Source organism: Ovis canadensis, chromosome 16 (assembly GCF_042477335.2).
Source record: "Ovis canadensis isolate MfBH-ARS-UI-01 breed Bighorn chromosome 16, ARS-UI_OviCan_v2, whole genome shotgun sequence".
NCBI lineage: Eukaryota > Metazoa > Chordata > Mammalia > Artiodactyla > Bovidae > Ovis > Ovis canadensis.
In genome coordinates this window covers 51,063,766-51,083,375 of record NC_091260.1, presented here as the reverse complement: position 1 = coordinate 51,083,375, position 19,610 = coordinate 51,063,766, and the positions used below count along the sequence as shown (strand labels likewise).

The window sequence follows — 19,610 nt, the reverse complement described above, 5'->3', positions numbered from 1 at the left end:
TTATTTTTCTCCAGTTGCTATGAGTTTACTACAGTTCTTACCATTTCCTACTGCCCGATCTTGGACAGCTTCACTCATGTGGCTTGTTTGACCCCTGTCGACACTGGCACTCTCAACCTGGAGTCTTAGGCAAATGGCTAGACAGGGCAATGAACAGCCTCTTTGGCAGCCTGTTTACTGTCAGGAGTGGGGTGGCTTCAGCACAGGCAGCAAAGCCCATGAATAAGAACTATGTGGCTTGGACTTCCCTGATGGTCCAGTGGCTAAGACTCCATGCTGCCAATGTAGGAGACCCTGTGTTCTATCCCTGGCCAGCGAACTAGATCCCATACGCCACAACTAAGAGTTTGCATGCTGCAGCTGAAGCTCCTGCTTGCCACAACTAAAAAATTTATATACAAAAAAAGAATTATTTGGCTGTTCAACTAGGAAGAGCCTCTTAGGAGCCTGCCCCATAGCTAGAGCTGCTTGGGATTGTCTGACCTGGGACTTCTGACCCCTTACTTGATTTGCCTCCCGTTTTCTTGCAGGTTGATGTGTTTAGGTCACTGGCAGAGGATGTAAGGAAAGAAAGTAAGATTTACATCAATGCAAGACAACCCCTGGTGGCTCAGTGGTAAAAGAATCTGCTTGCCAATTCAAGAGACCCGAGATGTGGGTTCAATCCCTGGATCGGGAAGCTCCCCTGGAGAAGGAAATGGCAACCCACTCCAGTATTCTTGCCTGGGAAATCCCATGGACAGACGTGCCTGGCAGGCTACAGTCCATGGGGTCACAAAGGGTCGGATATGACTTAGCGACAACAACAAGACAATCTAATATAAAACAAAGCTGTAATTGAAGTCTGGGAACAGGTTTCTACATTTACATAAAACATGTAATAGCTTTGGCACAGATTGGCATGGTTGTTTTAAGACAGATGTATCTGTGACCTTAACTATACTTTGCGCTTGAAAGATGTTTCTCAGACCAATTTTTAAGGCATGAGTTCTAGTCCTTAAAGGCTTCCCAGGTGGTGCTAGTGGTAAAGATCTCCCTGCAATGCTGGAGACACAGGAGACAGGGGTTCAATCCTTGGGTCAGGAAGATCCCCTGGAGGAGGGTACGGCAACACACTCCAATATTCTTGCCTGGAGGATCCCATAGACAGAGGAGCCTGGCAGGCTACAGTCCACAGGATTGCAAAGAGCCGGACACGACTGAGCGACTAAGTACATACATACAATACCCCTCCCCTAAGAATCAGCATGAGATCCATGAATTTAGAAATCTGCAGCCTGCTTTTTTTCTGTGTGCGTCATTGCCTACACAAAGATCCCAGAGTGAGAACTTAATAGGAAACAGCTGTTCCTTCAGGTCTGACGAGAGTGGTAGGACAGTCTCCATAGAGGTGATGAGACAGAAGGTCTCCTGTAATGAGACCTGACTTGAGGCTTGCTTTCGGGGGGATTAAGGACTGAGGAGACTGGATGTGAGAGACGTTGGGGAGTGGGGAAATCAGTTCCAAGCAATTCTGTCACCAGGCCTACGTGAGGTAGGAGGCAGGCATTCGCAGTCACAAGGTGCAATGTTTATAGCCTTGTTTCTGACCGTGACCACATTGAGAGCTTTTCCTGGCGGTTCAAGCAGGACACATCTAGAGCTTCAGTCCTCACCTGCATTTCCCCCACCAAATATTGCTTCAATTTTTAAGGAACCAATTTACACTACTGTGAAAAAAATGCCCACAAGAAAATAAAATAAACTCTTGGGAACAAAACCTGAGATAAAGGATTCTGCTGAGAGAGGTAAAAAGAAAGTACAACTGCTCAGAAAGCTCAGTTTAAAGACACTGTTTGGAACAGAGAGAACATTTTTTCACAGAAACCTCCTTATAAATGGTGATTGGGTTCCCAGATGAGCCCACAAAGGACCACTTAGCTCACAATGTTCCTATAAAGTTAATCATGTTGTCTTAGCCTTGTGTAATATTTTCATATCATGTGCTTTTTTTTAAATAGTATGCTTTCATTTTCTAACATATAAGCTCACTAGAGGAAACTTTAAAAGTAGAGAAAAGTATAAAAAGTAAAGCAAAAATAAAAACTCACAAAGTCTACCACTCAGAGATACCATCTGAATACATTTTATTCCAGTCATCTACAAAGTTTTAACAAATTCATTAAGATATAATTGACATACAATAAGCAGCAATGTTTAAGGCATAATTTGGTAAATTTAAAACATGCTGCTGCTGCTGCTGTTAAGTCTCTTCAGTGGCATCTGACTCCGTGCAACCCCATAGATGGCAGCCCACCAGGCTCCGCCGTCCCTGGGATTCTCCAGGCAAGAATACTGGAGTGGGTTGCCATTTCCTTCTCCAATGCATGAAAGTGAAAAGTGAAAGTGAAGTCGCTTAGTCGTGTCTGACTCTTAGCAACCCCATGGACTGCAGCCTACCAGGCTCCTCCATCAATGGAATTTTCCAGGCAAGAGTACTGGAGTGGGGTGCCATTGCATTCTCCGTTAAAACATGCATATGGCAGTGAAACCAACACCAAACTCAATATAATGAACATATCCATCACGTACCCACCCCCCAAAAAAGATCTCATGCCCCTTTATAATCCTCTCCTCTGCCCCCCACAGCCAGGCAAACATCATTTTTGCCACTATAGATTAGATTTTATTTTCTGTAATTTTATATAAATGGTTTCATATGTGCATGCTAAGTTGCTTCGGTCTTGTCCGACCCCATGTGACCCTATGGACTGCAGCCCATCAGGCTCCTCTGTCCATGGGATTCTCCAGGCAAGACTACTGCAGTGGGTTTCCATGCTCTCCTCCAGAGGATCTTCCAGATCCAGGGATCAAACCCACGTCTCTTTTGTCTCCTGCATTAGCAGGCAGGTTCTTTACCACTAGCGCCACCTGGAAAGCCTGTTAATGGGTTCATATAGTATGTATTCCTTTCTGTTTGGCTTTCTCAATCAGCATAATTATTTTGAGATTCATGCACATTACCTTGTACTAATAGTAGTCTGCATTGGTAGTTTGTTTTTTATTGCTGAGTAGTCTTTGATTTCTCATGATGTACTCTGCATATAAGTTAAATAAGCAGGGTGACAATATACATCCTTGATGTACTCCTTTTCCTATTTGAAACCAGTCTGTTGTTCCATGTCTGTTTCTAACTGTTGCTTCCTGACCTGCATACAGATTTCTCAAGAGGCAGGTCAGGTGGTCTGGTATTCCCATCTCTTTCAGAATTTTCCACAGTTTATTGTGATCCACACAATCAAAGGCTTTGGCATAGTCAATAAAGCAGAAATAGAAGTTTTTCTGGAACTCTCTTGCTTTTTCCATGATCCAAGTTGGCTTAAAGCTCAACATTCAGAAAACGAAGATCATGGCATCTGGTCCCATCACTTCATGGCAAATAGATGGGGAAACAGTGGAAACAGTGTCAGACTTTATTTTTGGGGGCTCCAAAATCACTGCAGATGGTGACTGCAGCCATGAAATTAAAAGATGCTTACTCCTTGGAAGGAAAGTTATGACCAACCTAGGTAGGATATTCAAAAGCAGAGACATTACTTTGCCGACTAAGGTCCGTCTAGTCAAGGCTATGGTTTTTCCTGTGGTCACGTATGGATGTGAGAGTTGGACTGTGAAGAAAGCTGAGCACCGAAGAATTGACGCTTTTGAACTGTGGTGTTGGAGAAGACTCTTGAGAGTCCCTTGGACTTCAAGGAGATCCAACCAGTCCATTCTGAAGGAGATCCGCCCTGGGATTTCTTTGGAAGGAATGATGCTAAAGCTGAAACTCCAGTACTTTGGCCACTTCATGCCAAGAGTTGACTCATTGGAAAAGACTCTGATGCTGGGAGGGATTGGGGGCAAGAGGAGAAGGGGACGACAGAGGATGAGATGGCTGGATGGCATCACTGACTCGATCGAGGTGAGTCTGAATGAACTCCGGGAGTTGGTGATGGACAGGGAGGCCTGGCGTGCTGTGATTCATGGGGTTGCAGAGTCGGACACGACTAAGTGACTGAACTGAACTGAGTCTTTGGTTGGAGGCTTATACAACAATTTGCTTGTCTGTTCATCTATTGATAGATCTGGGGTCTGTGATTTCTTTTTCCAATATCAATAACAAGTTACCAGCTTTCTGATATCAACCAATTGCCTGACTGTTCAATTCAATTATGACAATAACTACCCAGAGTTTGCACAGACCCCACAAGGTAAGGACTCAGTCCCTTGAGACTGTCCCCATTTCAGACAGCAGCCACAGTGAAGACCCAAGGCAACCCACACTTGTGCCTGACTGACTACAAATTCAGAACTTTCCACAATCCCTTCCTCGGTCTCCATAATTTACTAGCATGACTCACAGAACACAGGAAAGCAGTTTACCTATGGTCACCAGTTTATGATAAAAGATACAATTCAAAAAGTCAAGTGGTAGAGATGCACAGGGCATGGAATGGGGGGGAAGGGGTGTAGATCTTCCATCTCCTCCCCAGGCATGTCACCTTCTCAGCACATCCATGTGTTCACCAACCAGGCAGCTCTCCAAACTCCATTTTTTTTTTAAATTTTAATGGAGTTTTCATTATGTAGGCATGAGTGATTAAGTTATCAAGTAAGTAAGTAAGTCTTAGTCGCACAGTTGTGTCCTACTCCTTGCATTCCCATTCACTGTAGCCTCTGTCCATGGAGTTCTCCAGGTAAGAATACTGAAGTAGGTTGTCATTCCCATCTCCAGGGATCTTCCCAAGCCAAGTACTTTTTTTTCCAAGCCAAGTATTGAACCTGGGTCTCCCACATTGCAGGCAGATTCTTTACCATCTGAGCCACCAGGAAAGCCCCATTGGCAACTGAACTCAGTCCCTAATCCCATCCCTTGCTGGAGTGGAGCTAATCCTCTAATCATGAGCTTGGACTTTCCAGTGACCAGTTCTTATCCTAAAGCCATCTAGGGGCTCCACCAGGAGATACCCCAGTAGCAAAAATTCAAGTATAGTCTAAAATATTTGTTATAGATTAAAAATACACTCCTATAACTCAGGGAATTCCAAGAATTTTAGGAGCTCTGTGCCAGGAACCAGGGACAGAGACAAAATACATATTTTTTAAAAATTATATCACAAGGTTGTTTCCTACTTGGGGTTACTATAAATAAAACTATTAATTTTCATTACAAATCTTTGTAGAGACATATGTTTTTATTTCTATTGAGAATACACCTAGGAGTAGAATGGCTGAATCTTATGGTGAAAAGTGAAAGTCACTCAGTGGTGTTCGACTCTTTGCGACCCCAAGGCAAATCTCCAGGCAAGAATGCTGGAGTGGGTTGCTGTTCCCTTCTCCAGGAGATTTCCCAAACCCACGGATCAAACCCAGGTCTCCTGCATTGCAGGTGTATTCTTGACCAGCTGAGTCACCAAGGAAGCCCGAATCATGTGGCGTCTGTATATTTAACTTCTTAAATTCCAGATTTGTTTTCCGAAGTTGTTGTAACATTTTACCTTTCCACCAGTAGCATATGGCAGTTTCAACTGCTCTAAATTCTCACCAAATTTTGTTATGATCAGTGTTTTAAATTTTAGATAACCTAATGGATATACAGGCCTACCTCCATGTGGTTTAATTTGCATTTTTGTAATAATTAGTGATAAAGAGCATTTTCTATGTGCTTATTTGGCAGGTGAATATTTTCTTTGGTGAAGGTGAAATGTCCATTGGAAGATTTTGCCCATTTTTCAATTGGGTTGTTTTCTTACGATTGAGTTTTGAGATTTGGGGGTTTTCTAAAATATATTCTAGGTGTAAGACTATTATCAGATACGTGATTTGCAAGTATATTCTCTCAGGCCATGGCTTGTCTTTTCATTCTCTTATTTCAAAGAACAGAAGTTCTTAATTCTGGCAAAGCTCAATTTACCCATATGAATCATGCCACCTATTCAATAATACATTTCTGTGAAGTCTTTACCTAACCCCAAGTCTGAAGATTTTCTCCGATGTTTGCTCTAGAAGTGTTCTAGTTTTAATTTTACATGTAGGCACAATGACCTATTTTGAGTTTAATTTTTTCATCAGATGTGGTTTATAGATCTAAGCCGTGGTTTTTATTATTGTTTGCCTATAGGTGTCTAAATGTCTCAGCATAATATGTTGAAACAACTTTCCTTTTGCTCCTAAATTGCCTTTGCCCTTCTATGAAAAATCGGTTCACTATTTCGAGTTTGTTTCCATAGTTTTTTGCACTGGAACATATGTCTATCTTTACCGTGTTGTCTTGATAACGGTAGCTTTACAAATATTGATATCAATTAATGAGAATTCTGCATGTTTGTTCTTTCTCAAAGTTTCTTTGGCTCTTCTGGTTTCCTTGCATTTCCATAGGAATTTTAGGATCCATTTGTCAATTTCTATAAAGAAATTGATAGGCATTTTGTTAAATTTGTAGATAAATTTGGGAAATATTGTCATTTTAACAATATTAAGCCTTGCAACCCATGAACGTGGTATATATCTTCATTTATTTAGATCTTCTCTAATTTCATTCAAACATGTTTTGTGGTTTTCAGTGTACAAATCTAGCATTTTCATTAATAAATTTAATCCTAAATATTTTTGATGCTATTATATTGAAAAGAGGATACAAATACAATTGATAGTGGGTATTGATCCTTATTTTTAATTTTTATTTTCATATAGGCTATTCATCTTATATCCTGAAACCTCACTGAACTTGTTCATTAGTTCTAATAAAAATTTCTATATGGATTCCTGGGAATTTCCTATATACAAGATCATGTCATCTGAGAATAAAAGTTGTTTTACTTCTTCCTTCCAATCTGAATGCTTTTCATTTTATTTCCTTGCCTAATCTCTCTGGCTAGACCCTCTAGTACAATGATGAATAAAAGTACCAAGAGCAGAGAGGGTTGTCTTGTTCCTGACTTTAGGGAGAAGCACTCCGTCTTTCACCTTTAATTATGATATTGGCTGTGGGTTTTTCATAGATGTCCTTTATCAAGTTGAAGAAGTTCCCTATTTTGTTGAGTATTTATTAATTAGGAAAGGATGTTGGAAGAGTAATTGATTTTTAAAGATTAGACCAACAAAATATTTTGTAAATATGGACAAGCTGATTCTAAAACTTTGAAAGTGAAAGTGAAAGTTGCTCAGTCATGTCCGACTCTTTGTGACCCCATGGACTATACAATCCATAGAATTCTCTAGGCCAGAATACTGGAGTGGGTAGCCTTTCCCTTCTCTAGGGGATCTTCCCAACCCAGGGATCGAAACCAGGTATCCCGCATTGCAGGTGGATTCTTTACCAGCTGAGCCACATGGAACCCCAAACTTAGAAGAACAAAGTAAATAAAGCAAAGAATAAGATACAATATATAAGAAACACTAGGCTGTGAGCTTTCCATGATTGCCCCAATCCTCCTAACTATATAAGATAGTATTATCTGCACTTCATACATATGGATATGGGGCCATATAGAAGTAATGTAATTTGACACTGATAGTAAGTGGTAAAGGTACTTAAAAGAGTTTGACATATAAGAAGTCCTTAATTAATGTTCGTTCACCCAGGAAAACATTACCTCTCTGCCCAGAAGTAGAGATGGAAGCTTCTCAAGAGGTGAGGACAACTTTTGTTTGTCAGAGAGGAGATCTTTTGAAAGATGGTATACAGACCATGATATTAATGGGTATCAAAGTCTTCTTCTGCCTTTAAGTCTCCTGCACTGACTTTTCTGGAGCATTATCTTTGTCATGTGACAGCCCTCTCACTGGTATCTTGTATCTCCAGTGGAAATGGGATAATTGAAACAAGAGATTTCTTATTGTACTGAAATTCCATTGATAAATGTCATTTTTTGAAGTCCCTTAAATTGTCCCATATTTAGGGGGAGAGAGACAGAGATAGAGAGAATGAATGAGCTATTATCTTTTGAGTCAAAACACTCTGCTTTGCATGCTGCTGTGTCCTCTTGCTCAGTGTTACTGTACCACAGGGAGCATCGGAGGAAGACTGCAATGCTGGGGGAGACAGAAGGATTTTCTCATTCCTGTTTGCTTCTTGTTGGGTTTCTCTGGGCTTCCTGGTCCTGTCAGCAGCACCCTAGCAACACTTCCTTGCTCCATCAACACCAACAGAGCAGTACTCTCTCCTTAGAAGTCCCCTCCTCTAAACTTTTAAGTTCCAGTCATTCCAAACTCTTCCATTGCTCCACAGCCCTAAGGAAGGTATCTGCTGCATGCCAGCTGCTCTGTGATACTTAGTGTTGTCCGTTTGCCTTTGCAATAGTCAAGCTTAGTGATTTATTAAATCATCTCCCTTAAAAAAAAAATTGGTGTGGTTTCCTAACTGGATTCTGAGTAACTCAGAAGGGACAAGAGGAGGCAGAACTAGAAGGTTATTAAAAACCCTTTAACAATAAATCTCCATGTCCTATAGATGGGGTCCACTGAGTGGAGTAAAGAGCTAGGGTCCATAAATTACCAGGTTTCACAGGGGCTTAATGAGTTACTTTATTAAAAACAAACAAACAATGCTTAGCACAAGAAAAGTGATATGAAATTAGTAGCTATTGTTATGATCTGGGTATCATAGACTAAGCAGGGGAGAGATGATATGTATGGAGAAATTATTTTCAGTCAGAAAAACTATACTTTTTTAAAGATATTTTAAGTTGGAAAAAAACACAAATTACTAAAAACAAATGGCTTAAAAGGGAGGAGGTTTATTATCTAAAAACCAAGAAGTTCAGAGTGAGACAGTGTCAACAGCTTTAAGCTGTCATCAAGGACTCAACTCATTTTCATATTTCTTTTATGCTGTTCTCAGCAGAATGTCTTTTTCCTGGAGCTTGTCCTCTCCTGCCTTTAAGACAGCTAAAGCAACTCTCAGTGTCATAGCTTCCAGACAATATTAAGAAAGGCATTAGGAGGAGCTTTTATTTCTCCATTTAAGATAAAGGATATTCTTCTCCATATGCCTCTCCTCCTCCATCTTACTTCTTCATGCTCATTGGATAGATTTGTTTCACATGCCAATGCCTAAACCAGTCACTGACAAGGAGAATGGAACTCTCAAGGTCAGTTAGACCAATGATGACTCATAGCTGGTGAATGGTGACAGAGCCCACTTCCCCTGGAGCACCTGGATAGCAAGAGTTCTGTCCAGAGTCAGGGTTCAGTTGGGAAGGAGAGAGGGAGAAATGACTGATGCGTAGGCTTCCAAGAGTGACTGCTACAACTAGCCTTCCCAATACCCTGCAAATTACACAGCTCTCAGCCTATGCAGCCATAAAATCAAAAGATACTTGCTCCTTGGAAGAAAAGCTGTGACCAACCTAGACAGCATATTAAAAAGCAGAGACGTAACCTTGCTGACAAAGGTCCGTCTGTTAGGGCCAAACAGGCGCCATGACAGGCTTCAGGGGGCCAAGGTAGGCCTAAGTCTCCTGTACAGAAGGGCTGAGTTATTGCCAAGGAGGAGCTGAGATCATCAGAGTCACCCCACCGGAACTCAACCAATCAGTATGCTCGCTGTAGCCTGGTCTGTGCCAATCAGGACGGGGATAAAAATCTCCTAAGAAAGCCCGAGTGCGTGAAAATATAGCCAATTAGCGGATGCTAAGGAACCCTTGCAACCAATCCGCCCCTGCCAACTCCCTGCCTTTGTCTTAACCCTATAAATACTGCTGTAATTCAGGGCCCAGGGCCCTTGTTCCACTCCACTGCGTTGGATGAAACTTGGGCCCTGGCTCGAGCTAGCAATAAATTCCTTTTTTGCGTTTGCATTGCTGTGGATGTCTTGTTCTCTCAGTTCTGGGGACTGGGACCTTGGGCATAACACGTCTAGTCAAAGCTATGGTTTTTCCAGTAGTCATGTACGGATGTGAGAGTTGGACCATAAAGAAAGCTGAGCACCGAAGAACTGATGCTTTTGAACTGTGGTGTTGAAGAAGACTCTTGAGAGTCCCCTGGACTGCAAGGAGATCCAACCAGTCCGTCCTAAAGGAAATCAGTCCTGAATATTCATTGAAAGGACTGATGCTGAAGCTGAAACTCCAATACTTTGGCCACCTGATGTGAAGAACTGACTCATTGGAAGAGACCCTGATGCTGGAAAAGATTGAAGGCAGGAGGAGAAAGGGATGATAGAAGATGAGATGGCTGGATGGCATCATCAACTCTATGGACATGAGTTTGAGTAAGCTTTAGGAGTTGGTGATGGAAAGGGAAGCCTAGAGTGCTGCAGTCCATGAGGTTGCAAAGAGTCGGACAGGATTGAGTGACAGCCTACGCATAAAATTGATCCTGTATCCATGCTGGCTTCAGTAGCCTTTAGGAAAAGGTGGAAGGGGCTAGGGGGAGGAAGATGCACTTTTCCTCACCTCATCAAGGATATGGGAACAAAGACAGATTGTATTCTTCTAGACCCTAAACACACACACATAGAATTTGGGGAGTGTTTGTCAGTTAGGAGGAGTGTGAGGAATGGAAAACAGTGAGGAGAAGAAGGGGGAGGCTACTGCTGAAAAAATTGGCATGTCAACAAAGGACTGAGGAGAGAACATTAGCAAGAAAGAAAAAGGATGGGAGCTGGAGAGCCCCCAAGCACAGAAGCTGGGGAAATGAAGGGACAAATTCAGGAAGGAATGTTATTTAAACTGTGCGCACATCTGAGGAGCAGAAAAACCAAAGGAGCCGCACAAAAGCTTGAATAAGAGAGGGGAGCCTGGGAGCGGGAGTTAAGAGGAAGGCTCTTTCCGAGCAAGTGTAAAATGGTGTTGTCGTTTCAACAGCAATGACCCAGCAACCAATTCTATTTTTTTCTTAACTTGAAATCTCTGCTGTCCTGAAAATTACATGACTATAAAGCTACTTCTTCTGTGAGGCAGGAAGAAAGTGTGGAAAGGAATCCAATCAAACGGGCTGGGAGCTGGGACAACGTGGCAGCCTCTGGCCAAAGAAACATGGACACCCACATGAACAGCGCCTGATGGGGAGGAGCAGAGAGCTCTGTTTACTTTTTCATGCCCAGACCTTCAGGGGGCCCTTTGGACAGTGTTTTTGGAGCTCGGACCTCATTCTTGGTATCCCACAGCGCTAAGGCTAAGGGCAGGAGGTTTTAAAATACTTGGAATCTCTCTCTCTCTCTTTTTGGAATATACTTGTTTTACAATGCTGTGTTAGTTTCTGTAGTACAGCAAAGTGAATCAGCTATAATTAGTGAGTCGAGTCTGCTCAATGTCCCACTCTTTGCAACCCCATGGACTATAGCCCACCAGGCTCCTCTGTCCATGGCATTCTCTAGGCAAGAATACTGGAGTGGGTAGCCATTCTCTTCTCCAGGGGATCTCCCCCACCCAGGGATCAAACCTGGGTCTCCTGCATTGCATGCAGATTCCTGCCCATTTGAGCCACCAGGAATCAGCTATACATATACATACATTCCCTCTTTTTTGGATTTCCTTCCCATTTAGGTCACCACAGATTATTAAGGAGAATTCCCTGTGCTTTACAGTAGGTTCTCATTAGTAATCTATGATCCCAAGTGACTGACTGCCTTCTCTGATGAACACTTTTAATCGCTCAGCCCAGAGATGGCAAACTCAACCCTTCTGAGGACTGATGTTGTGATAATAAAAAGGATTCCCTGGAATTATTCTTGGAGGTAACATAGTGTTTGTTTACAACACTTTAATCAGACTCTCACGGTGGGAAGTTTGGTTCTAAAGCCATGCTCAACTCATAGACGATGCTCTAGAAGCTTCTGTGCAAGGGATGGAGAGCAATTTTTGTCACTTCTGACAGTAGGTAAAGTAGCTGGAATCCCCTGTGTGCCAATTAGAAGTTACTCATATATCTCTTTTCATTTTCCCAATAAATTTTAGGCTTTTTTCTTTTTCTTTCCTTCTAGACATCTAGCCATCTGTCCCCAGGAGATGCTTTGGGTCTCCTGTAGTCATTAGCACCCAGAGTCATGAACAAGAACTCTGTGGTCAGTCATATAATGTAGAAGGAGATGATGAAATGTTACACTCTGCCAATGTAGCCTTCCTCCCATCCTCAAATGTTTACTAAAAGTCTACCGAGATTCTCAAAACATTTGGCATGAATAGATGTTTTTCTGAAAACTGGAGTAGAGGCTGAATCTTGCTCCTGAGTAGAAGGAGGGGTGAAGCAGTCTGGATGTGAGCATATGAGAGTCAGAGGGACACAACGACTGATGTCTGAGGTCACTTGGGCAAAAACGCTGTCTCAGTGTCTGAACTAGGTGGATCTAGGCAACTATCAATGAATCAATCAATCAATCAATCAACCAAACAGTGGGAATGTATTCCATTTTTGCTTCCTGCTGGACATGTATGGCTGCGGATGTGGCAGGTACAAACAAGGAATTGATAATCTAACATCCACACCAAACTTGAGCCCCAAAGGGATGAAAATGTACACTCATAACCATGCCTACAACAGAGATCAGAGAAGAGGGAGGCAATGGAGTCAGAAGTAGGGAGAGTTTTATGCAGGAGGGTGGCTTGAAATCAGAGAGGAATCTACCAGAGAGGAAGATGGGAAGGGCAGCACACCAGGCAAGGGACCAGGAGAGGCAATGACGAGGAGGCATGAATGAGCGTGGCAGGCTTGGGCACTCAGTCCTGGAGCATGAAACTGGCAACCTCTTAAGCTGATGTCAAAGGAGGAGAGAGGGACCATCAGGGCCAACAGAGTCTCCATAACTCAGACAAGGAGGACCCCCGCCATAAGCCAGCGAGGTCACACACTAGACAGGGGCATTCTCAGAGCAGGGGTGTTGAGAAGGAGGTCCTTTCTGTGACTCTAGACACCGGCTACTCCAGATGCCAAAGTGCCACTTCAGAAAGCAGAGATACGTTTCTTCATACAAATGTCATTTTACCTTAATGCAAAAGTCAGGAAACTTAAGTCTGGACCAAAAGGAGAATTTCTCACAGAGATCTCTGGTTTCCCCTCGAGGCTCCCGGGAACACTCGCCCTGCATCCAGTCCTCAGCCCGTGGATTCGGCCTCTGCCTCGGGACGAGGAAATTACCCATTCTGGTCTCACAGGAGGAATTAAGCTTGGAACAATACAGTATTTTACAATCTAGTACAAGCTGCATTTATCCAAGGCTTTTCATGCATGGCATCTTAAAGCTCTTTATGACCTTTTTTTTTTTTTTTTAATGGGGGGGAAAAGAAAGAAAAGAGAATTTAAAAGAGAAAACCTTCTAAAACCCCAAACCCCCACTGAACTAAATGAGCCATTGAGAGTGAATAGGACTTAACAGTGGCCTTCAGAATGGGAACAGAAGTCCCACTCCGATGGAACAAGAACAACAGAATCAAAGGAAATCACAGCTCACAGAGGGCTGCACAGGGCCTGAAATGTACCCGTCACCCCTGGCGCTGACGGGCAGTGCCGTCTGCCCCAGCACAGCAAGCTTTGGATGGGGGTCAGCAGACAGGGTACGGCTCCCATGAAAGTGCAGACAGGACCAGAAGGCCACCTCTTGGCCCTGAAGATGGCCAGTGCCAGCCTCAATATTTGCTGTACTCATCCAAGCAACACTCTCCCCAGTAGCCACTGCACAGGAAGTGGTTCTGCCCTGTGCCTTTGGACTCCATCCTAATCATAGCTTCCCTTCCCAAGCTCCCAAGGCCCTCACGCTGAGTGGCTGCACAGCCCTGGCCACGGCTGACCTTCTGGGAAGCCCCTCATGCTTTGAGCATCCTCCCCACATCTCTTGCTCTCTGCCTTTCTGTTCCTCCAACTCCCCCAGCTCTTCCCCTGGGTCCTGGTTCTTGCACGGCCAGCTCTCTGCTTGTCACAATCTAATCAATTCATTCCTTTAGGCATGTTGTGAGATGCTAGTCACTTCTAACACTTTTAATGTGTCATAATAATGATACTTATCTTGGAAAATATATTTATGTCTTAAGGAGATCTCCAGTGTTGTAACCAGAGAGAAGAGACCTGGAATTTCCATGGAGATGGATGTTGCTGACTAGAGATGTCCAGGGTTGCCTTGGTGCTCTAGAGGCACCAAAGGAGTTTATTAGTGAACATGGGAAATGTAAGTAACTTGTCTTGGGAGGTTGACAGAGTAAAATCATTGGCCTCCAGAGTCAGTTTCTAGGCAACTCAGTTACTGTAAATTGAAAACTCTAGGTTATGAGCTTGTTTGCTTTTCTTCCCTGCTGAGTGGGAAAGAAGTTCCAGAACAAGATGAGATCAGTGCTTTTTAAAAAAGAAATGACTTTGGAGGGATACAGTTTGAGTGTATAGATTCTGGCTGCACTATGCCATCCACCTTCCAGGGACTGTGAGGAATAACAAGATATCTCTAAGCCCCAGAGTGTGGACTCTGGCACATAGTAGGTATTGAGTAATTACTGACTCCCATAATCTCCTTTCTGGCCCCAGCCCCTTCCCTCCTGACCACTTGTATTCTGTACTTCCATCCTGTGCTGGTCCAGTTTTCTTTAAGTTGTACCAATAGCTCCTGGGGGTCATTTTCCTAAGCCCCTGGGGACAGTTAGTGTGAGTGGCAGTGTGGCCAGGGGGACAGGCACAGCAGACAGGAGGCCTATGTCCTGACTCAAACCAGGTCACACATGACCTTGGATAAATCATTTCACTTCTCTGCTCCTTGGTCTCATCATCTATAAAATGAGCTCATCAAATGAAACGATATCTAAGTTCCTCCATGGTTCTAATATGCCAAGTTTGGGGAGAAATGACTTGATAACACCATTAAATATGTTCAACCCCTCTGGATTGTGATTTCTGTTTTTTTAACTCCCCAACCCCTTCCGTTTTAAACACAAGTATTGTTTCTTCAACCCTAAAAGTTCTAAGACACGGATACTGAGATTTGGAAATGAAAGCCAAGAGCATTGCAGGACATGTGATGCACTGCAAAATTCCTGTGTGGTTTGGTAGCCACACAGCTAAGGCCATAGTAACAAGACAGTGGAGACTATCTGTTCTGCTAGGCTTCAGTGTCTGAAACTTACTACGATCAGGAGGGTTCAGGGGGCCAGTGACCCTCAGTGCCCTCCTGACAACTAATTGTACGGAGGAAGCAGAGGCAGTGGACACCGGAGGACGTGGAGTGGTGCCGCAAGCGTTCTCTGCCATTTGTGCATCCGCCATTCTGACTTTCCATGGCCAGTGCACACCTCTGCTTCAAGGTTTTCTTGGCCCCCGACCTGACTCTGCCCGGGCACCTGGCAGCTGTAATAGATGCTGGCCGGGGAGCTGTCCTTCACCAATGCCTGATGGGAACTGATGGATAATACCCCACATGTTCCAGCTCCTTCACCCTCCAGGTGGCGTTACTCTCAGAGGGCTGTCCATCTCTGGCTCCCCCAGTTCCCCAGCAATACTATGCAACTACTGCCCGCAGTGGTGATCTGCTAAATGAGGCGCCCTCTGCTGGCTGCTTTCCCTTGCCGGCTCCTCTTTACTCTCTCTTCTTTTAAATAGAAGTAGATGGACACGGTGGAGAAGGAAATGGCAACCCACTCCAGTGTTCTTGCCTTGAGAATCCCAGGAACAGGGGAGCCTGGTGGGCTGCCGTCTATGGGTTCGCACGGAGTCGGACAAGACTGGAGCGACTTAGCAGCAGCAGCAGCAGCAGCAGCAGCAGCAGCAGCAGCAGCAGCAGATGGACAGGGAGGCCTAGCGTGCTGCGATTCATGGGGTCGCAAAGAGTCGGACACGACTGAGCGACTGAACTAAACTGGACTGATACGGCGTCCCAGGTGGCGCTAGTGGTAAAGAATCTGCCTGCCAATTCAAGGAAGTAGTAGGCGCAGGTTTGATCGCTGAGTCAGGAAGATGTCCTGGAGAAGGAAATGGCAACCCTCTCCAGTATTCTTGCCTGGGAAATACCATGGACAGAGGAGCCTGGAGGGCTATAGTCCGTGGGGTCACAAAAAAGTCAGACACAACTTAGCAACTAACCAACAAATAATTTATGTACAATAATATATGTTACATGTGTACAATATATTTATTTTCAATTTTTAACTATACTTCATTCATGCGTGTGTGCCAGGCTCAATTGTGTCAGACTCTTTGCGGCCCCATGGACCGTGGCATGTCAGGCTTCTCTGTGCTTGGAATTCTCCAGGCAAAAATACTAGAGTGCTTTGCCACTTCCTCCTCCAGGGGATCTTCCTGACCCAGGGATTAAACCTGCATCTCCTGGGTCTCCTGATAGTTATAAAATATTGACTATATTCCCCATGTTGTATAATATCTCCTCGTAGCTTATTTTATACTCAACAGTTTATACCTTATTAAAAGACCCTTACCCTTACCCTTTTATTGCCCCCTCTCTCTTCCCTCTCCCCACTGGTAACCACTAGTTTATTTTCTACATGTGTGGGTTCGTTTCTTTTTTGTTATATTCCCTGGATTGTTGCATTTTTAAGATTCCACATATAAGCGATATTATACAATGTTCCTCTTAATGGTGTTTCCGAGGATCACCTTCCAAATGAACTATTTTCACTCCTGTTCCAGCCAAACTACCACAAATGATTCAGCTCCTAAAGATACAGCTTTCATATAAGAGTTCATTCAGTATCTCATTTATTCATTTGACAAATGTTTGCTGTGTTCTTACGAGATCAGGCACTGATCACAGTGCCAACAACTATTCATAAACGTTCCATGGAAGATCAGCTGATGGGTGCGTGGCTGAAAATCTTCCATTATAGGTATAGTTATCTGTGACTGGGCTGACTGAGTATCTAAAGATGAAAGACCTAGCTCTGAGAAGCTTCCAGTCCAACACTGCACTGCATCTTCCCCAGCCTCCAACCACACAAAAGCCTCTTTATGTTAGGAGGCCTGAGAAGGTAGTTCTGGCAAACGTCGCTCAGGGAAACGTGTAGCAGGAATAAAGAACCACGCTGCATCCTTTGTGTTTGTCCAGGTGTCTGTTCATATCAGAGGCACTTCCAGCGCGGGGGGCGGGGAACGACTTGCCACGGGGGCTCATCCGGGCCTTTGAAGCCCGCAGCCCTCTGGCCAGTAATCCTGCCCGGCAGCCTGGGAAATGGATGTTGCTCCCAGAATGAACCCTGAGCGTGTCACAAAGGGCAGTTACACCCGACAGGCAAAGACAAGAGTGCAGACCTTCCTGTGCCGTTTGGAGTCCTGAGGAGAGCCCAGGCATTTTAAAAAGAATCATCAAATAAGAATGACGGGGCTTCATTGCTGAGAGAGTGAGGGTGAGGCAGCTGAATAAGTGCCGGAGGCATATTCGCCTTCTGGAGGCCCGGAGATGCTCACGTGCACCTGTGAGCAGGGCCTCCTGCCCTTCCGTCCATGCCGCAGATGCTGATGGAGGGTCTATTTGTGCTCTCGGTGTGGGGAGCTCGCCCCAACCAGTTCAGAAATTTCTTCTTTTAATTTACCCAAGCCAAAAAGACATGTCCAAACCTCACTTTTGACAAACATCCGTTACTGGAATCACAAGTTGGGCTAAAAGCTAATGAAGTTTAGTATTCAAATCAAACAATAGAAATGCCCATTTAAGCATTCCCTGTAATTCCCTAAGTAATAAAAAGAGAGAGAGAACTATATTTTTCTGTGCTTCTTTTAAGTGGATCCTTTCCATTGCTTTGGAATCTGCCCCAGAGCCAGACTGTTTTATGCCAGGTGGCTGGTGGTGGCGGGGGTAGGGGGGCGGGTAGCCAGGGAAGCTGCAGATTTTCTTTAGTGTGCAGTGGAGCCACGTGGAGGGACGAAGGACAGGTGGAGAGGGAGGCCACTGCCCACCGCAAGCATGCACACTTGTATGCTAAGTCACTTCAGTCATGTCCGACTCTTTGTGACTCTGTGGACCTTAGGCCTCCACGCTCTTCTGTCCATGGAATTCTCCAGGCAAGAATACTGGAGTGGATTGCCGTGGCATCTTCCAGGGGATCTTCCTGACCCAGGGATCGAACCTGAGTCTCTTGGACTTCTGTCACCAAATCCACGGTGCCATAGACCTGGGAGTCTGTCGCTTCACTACTGACCACCAGGTGAAAGAGGATCATGGCTTGAGTGTGTTTCTCTTAATGAGAAGATATTAAATATTATGTTCAGATATTAAATATGACCACTTATTAATGGATTTAGTCAGTGGCATTTATTTAAATTCATTTGATTTTTAAGAGTAAAGGTCAAACCTTTAACAAATTAATTTTGTGACTGAACTTGAATATGAATAAACAAATAGTGTGAAGGATTTCCTTGGTGGTTCAGTGGTTCAGAATCAGCTTTCCAGTGCAGTAAATGTGGGTTCGATCCCTGGTCAGGTAATTAAGATCCCACAAGTCTCGGGGAAACTAAGCCTGCACACTGCAACTAGAGAAGCACCTGCAGAGCCTGTGCACCACAAGGAAGATCCAGGACAGTCCATTTTTTTTCTTTTTAGTGGTGTGAGAGGAGTGGGTAAAGGCAAAGGACATGGTCTAGATTCCAGACCATGATTCTCCCAATAAGACCACTAACAGTGACTGCGCACTAGGCTTGTGGAGTAAGACGAAATCAATAAGACACACTCCTACTCAGGGAGCTTTCACTCTGGCTAAGGGACTAGGGCAAATCCCCAGATAAAGTATAATTTAGACTATAGTGAGTAACATAAGAGACAACCCATCAAAGTGATATAGGAACTTAGAGCAGGCAGGGGCCATCTTGGTGGTGGGAAATGCCTTCATTCATTCATTTGTTGAACAAAAGCCGCCTACTATGGCCAAACATGATGCTAGAACATCACGCCAACAGTTCACAGAATAGACCTCCCTGGTGGAGTTTCCAGTCTAGCGGGGAGGACAGAGAATAATCAGTATGCATTCCAGATAAGTAACTGTTATTTAGACAAGTCTTACATGCTAAGAGAAAAAGGAACTAGAGCAGGAAAAAGGAAGTAGTGTGTCTGGGTAGGTTTCTGCAAAGATCTGGACTTTCACACTGAATGGAAGGGGTTCTGAGCAGCAGAGTGGTATGATCTGATCGACGTTTTAATAGGATCTCTCTGGACTGAGAACAGCTTCAGAAGGTGTTTGAAGCACATACTAACACCATCATAGTTAACCTGTATTGAGCAAATCCTCCATGCCAGACACTTGGATCACTGAGTATCCTGGACATTCTAAAATACCTGCCTATCAACACTCTGGGGTAGACACTATTTTATCCCCAATGACAAGGAAACTGAAGCTGAAAAGCTAAACAGTTTGTCTAAAACCTCACAGCTGACAGGAGGTAGGGCCTTACATGTTCTAAGCCCTGGGTCTGGTTCCAGGCCATCCTGTTACACTGGATAGCAGGATTCCCTACAACCCACTTTCATGATATGCATTTCCTGTTCAAAAGCCTAGTAGGATTCCCAACATTTGAGGCCCTCCTTCGGGAAATCTGTTCCCTCCAAACCAAGAAAAATGGTCAACAAGGGCTCTACTAAGAGGGATACAAATGATAAAGCAGATCATGTCAAAGATTTTGTAATGAAATAGAGTAGGAGTTACAAGATAAATATCTGTGTTTCAAAAAAATTA

The 19,610-nt window shown here is 44.0% G+C and overlaps 1 long non-coding RNA gene across 2 annotated transcripts in view; it reads left to right on the top strand.

Annotated features, from left to right (window-relative positions):
- LOC138421546 (uncharacterized) overlaps positions 1-19,610 on the top strand; it is an 81,367-nt gene that overhangs the window by 25,337 nt on the left and 36,420 nt on the right. Inside the window, exon 3 of one of the 2 annotated variants that reach the window (XR_011249533.1) lies at positions 13,986-14,119. The exons of the other annotated variant lie outside the window; for it this stretch is intronic. This is a non-coding gene — a long non-coding RNA (uncharacterized lncRNA). The remainder of the gene's footprint in view (positions 1-13,985; positions 14,120-19,610) is intronic. 2 annotated transcript variants of the gene reach the window in all.